The 4218-nt window shown below is 37.7% G+C and overlaps 1 pseudogene; it reads right to left on the minus strand.

The window, feature by feature from the left end:
- Positions 1–2231: 2231 nt before the first annotated feature.
- LOC119879187 lies at positions 2232–3155 on the minus strand (annotated as a pseudogene).
- Between the last annotated feature and the right edge of the window lie 1063 nt (positions 3156–4218).

Below are 4218 nucleotides of genomic sequence, written 5' to 3' on the forward strand. Positions count from 1 at the left end.
AGAAGTTCTTTATAGATCTTGGAAACTAGCCCTTTATCTGATATGTCATTTGCAAATATCTTCTCCCATTCTGTAGGTTGTCTTTGAGTTTTGTTGACTGTATCCTTTGCTGTGCAAAAGCTTCTTATCTTGATGAAGTCCCAATAGTTTTTTTGCTTTTGTTTCTTTTGCCTTCGTGGATGTATCTTGCAAGAAGTTACTATGGCCGAGTTCAAAAAGGGTGTTGCCTGTGTTCTTCTCTAGGATTTTGATGGAATCTTGTCTCACATTTAGATCTTTCATCCATTTTGAGTTTATCTTTGTGTATGGTGAAAGAGAGTGGTCCAATTTTCCCAGCACCATTTATTGAAGAGACTGTCTTTCTTCCAATGGATAGTCTTTCCTCCTTTATCGAATATTAGTTGCCCAAGTAGGATTTATCCCTGGGACACAAGGCTGGTTCAACACCCGTAAACAATCAATGTCATTCATCATATCAGCAAGAGAAAAACCAAGAACCATATGATCCTCTCATTGGATGCAGAGAAAGCATTTGACAAAATACAGCATCCATTCCTGATCAAAACTTCAGAGTGTAGGGATAGAGGGAACATTCCTCGACATCTTAAAAGCCATCTATGAAAAGCCCACAACAAATATCATTCTCAATGGGGAAGCACTGGGAGCCTTTCCCCTAAGATCAGGAACAAGACAGGGATGTCCACTCTCACCACTGCTGTTCAACATAGTACTGGAAGTCCTAGCCTCAGCAATCAGACAACAAAAAGACATTAAAGGCATTCAAATTGGCAAAGAAGAAGTCAAACTCTCCCTCTTCGCCGATGACATGATAGCTGGGGTTTTTTAATGCATGGATGCTACCTTGTACCATCTGGAGTAAGGAGGTATTCAGTTCAATTTCCATGCAAGCCTCTATAATTGTAGCGAAAATCTGCACATCCATAATGTGGCAGACAGATTTTCATCATACTTTATTTGCCTACAAATATTTTTTAGCATGTCAAATGTAACTATTTTCTTTTTATTTACTATTTTTACATGATACTTCACTGATCTTTCTTACCTCCAAGATTGTAAAACTGTACCTACATTTTATCACTATTATTGGCTTTATTTTATTCTGTTTTCCAATAAAGCTGACAGGTTCTTCTAGGATCTTTGTGTCAAGGTTCCAAATTCTAAGTATCAAATGTACTCCTGTAAAACTTGAATTTAAAAAAAATAATTGGAGAGAGAAGCAGTAACACTAAAGGTATTCTATATCATCCTCCCATTCCCAGACCATGGCTTATTGATATCGGCCTTCAGTCAGAAACTGGCAAAATGACTTCTTGTTTCCCCACTCCCCTGATTATTGCAGCAATAGATCACTTGGCAGGTTATTTTTATACTGTTTTTCTGGCAATCATGTCTGAAAGCCTAGCATAGAAAATAATCTTCTATACCTTAAAAGATTTTGCAAGTACCTAATTTCTAACATTAAACCCCATTATATTTAAAATAACTAATTTATGTAATCTCTAATAGAATCTATACTACCAAATAACTGATTATCATCATGAGTGAAATCAATTGAAGGCAAGGTTTAACATACAAGGAAGATTTGTAAACACCCATTAGTAATAATCATGAAGCTCTGCAAAATAATCAAATGAAGTAATTTCACAACATTTTTCTCTAAAGCCAATTATCTTCTTTTCTTACCCATTTGACAAATTTGGGGGTGAGGAATAAATAAATATATGTGCATTAGGGAGAGAGAATAATATTAGAGGCATCAAAACAAGTCTACAGAATTACATTTGGCTCTTAATGGTGTTTTGCAGTTTATTGATCTCTGGCCAGAATCCTGACATTGCTCTAAACCATAGAAGAAACAGTTGTGAATGAGTGAGACTCTCTTGCTTAAAATATTAACAAACATTCTTACAGCAATTAGAATAAAACTCTTTATCTAAGCCTAACACACCTTAGTGATTTGAATCTTACCATAATATAAATTTATCCCCTAAATCTCTCACAATTATTCATCATACTCCAGCTGAGAAATGGATGTTTATTTTATAATCTTTAAACATATCAAGTTTATGCCCTAATTATGCATAACTCTACCTCATTGCCTACAACAGTACCTGACAAATGAGAGGTACTCAGTGAAGAACAGTATTTGTTAAGTGAATGTATTATTTACAATAAGAATTCTCTCTCTTGACTTCCTATTATTAAATCTTTCAGCAGACCACATGCCGACTCAATAACCTCCTCATGGAAGTTTTCACTTCTTGGTTGCGAAGGGTATAAATCACAGGATTCAACAAAGGAAAGATCACAGTGTGAAAGAAGGAAACTACCTTGTCAGCTGATAAAGCCCTGAAGGGGCGAGTGTAGATGAAGATGGCAGGCCCAAACATGAGAAGTATAATCATGACATGAGTGGTACACGTGGACACTGCTTTGCTCTTCCCTTCACAAGCAGACCCATGTACATGGCAGAGGAGACTGCATAGGAAGACAAGAGCCCCAAGAAGCACAGGAGAGTGAGCAGACCACTATTGAAGACCATCAGAAGCTCCACCACAAAGGTGTCTGTGCAGGCCAGCTTGATGACCTGCGGCACATCACAGAAGAAGTTATCCAGTCGGTTTGGGCCACAGAAGGGCAAGCGGAGGATGAGGGCCACCTGGATAATGGAGTGGACAAAGCCTCCAAGCCACAGAGCCAATAGCAAGGCATAGCAGGCTCTAGGGTTCATGACAGTTGAATAGTGTAAAGGCCGACAGATGGCAATGTAGCGGTCAAAGGCCATCACAACAAGGAGTAATCCTTCCCCTCCTCCAAGGAAGTGCAAGAAAAGAGCTGAGTGATGCAACCCCTGTAGGAGATCACCTTCTTCTCAGAAAGGAAGTCCACCAGCATCCTGGGAGCCACAATGAAGGAGTAGGATGCATCCAGGAAAGCCAAGTTGCCCAGAAAGAAGTGAGGGGGGCTGTGAGGCCAGGATCTGTTCTGATGGTGAGGATGATGAGGAAGTTTCCAGGGAGGATGATGAAATAGAAGATTAAAACTAGCACAAAGACCAAGAGCTGAATATTTCGAGACTGGGTTAGACCAAGAAGGATGAATTCTTTCACCACTGTGCTATTTTCTGCCTCCATCTCCTCTGCCTATAGAATATCAGAGGTAGATAATTTAATTTCATTTCTTGCATGTAGCTCATAGTTCTAAAACTAAAAGCAGCGTATGTCACATCTGTTACACCATCACTTCCCCATCACCTAAGAAATCTTTTCTAATCATTCTTCTTCTACATTTCGTTATCTACCAACACCCTGGTTTGCAGCCACCTTCTTCTGCTTCTTCCTGTGCTTCTATTTCACTGTTCTCTCACATGGGACTCTGGAATGCCCCTCCCTGGACTTGTTTATGATTTGCATGAGGCATAAGAAAAGGTCAGTGATTGAGAAAAAACTTAACCTCTGTTATCAAGTTCTTCAGGTTTTATTTGAATGGGAGTAGAGCTGGAGACTTCCAGCACAGAGGAATGACAGAGTTTTTTAAGGTAACAGAAAATTTGCATATCTTGACTGTAATGGTTACAAGTATTCATTCTATCACCAAAACTTACTAAACTATACAAAAGTTGGTACATTTAATTTATGCAAATTATAACTTAGTCATGCTGATGTAAGAAGTTAAAAAAAAAACTATTTACTTGAACTATTTCCTTTTCCTGTTATAATATCAACTCATTCACATGATCTAAAAAAAATTCCTGGTTACTCTGGAGAAAAGAGATCTGAGGTTTATCTGTACAATGGCCTCTAAACTGGGAATGTGGTTGCCCAACACATATGATAATTTATTGGTATGAAAATAATAATAGAATTTATATTCGTATGTTTTTATATCCCATTCCTTGAAGTTCTATTTTTGAAAATTTTATACTTTATGTAGAGTCATGGTATAATTGAACATAAAATATACAAATAAAATATAGATGTTACTTGTGCATATTCAAAATGGTTCATTACTAAAATGAAAAAATTTAAAAGCTTGAAAACATTGGAATTAGAGAAAAATGCTAGTGATTTAAAATAATATTTCACAGGGGTTCCTGGGTGGCACAGTCAGTTAAGTGTTGACTCTTGGTTTCTGCTCAGGGAGTGATCTTGGAGTTTTGAGATCCAGCCCCACATCAGACTCTGTGATCAACAGTCT

Source organism: Canis lupus, unplaced genomic scaffold (assembly GCF_011100685.1).
Source record: "Canis lupus familiaris isolate Mischka breed German Shepherd unplaced genomic scaffold, alternate assembly UU_Cfam_GSD_1.0 chrUn_S374H534, whole genome shotgun sequence".
Lineage (NCBI taxonomy): Eukaryota > Metazoa > Chordata > Mammalia > Carnivora > Canidae > Canis > Canis lupus.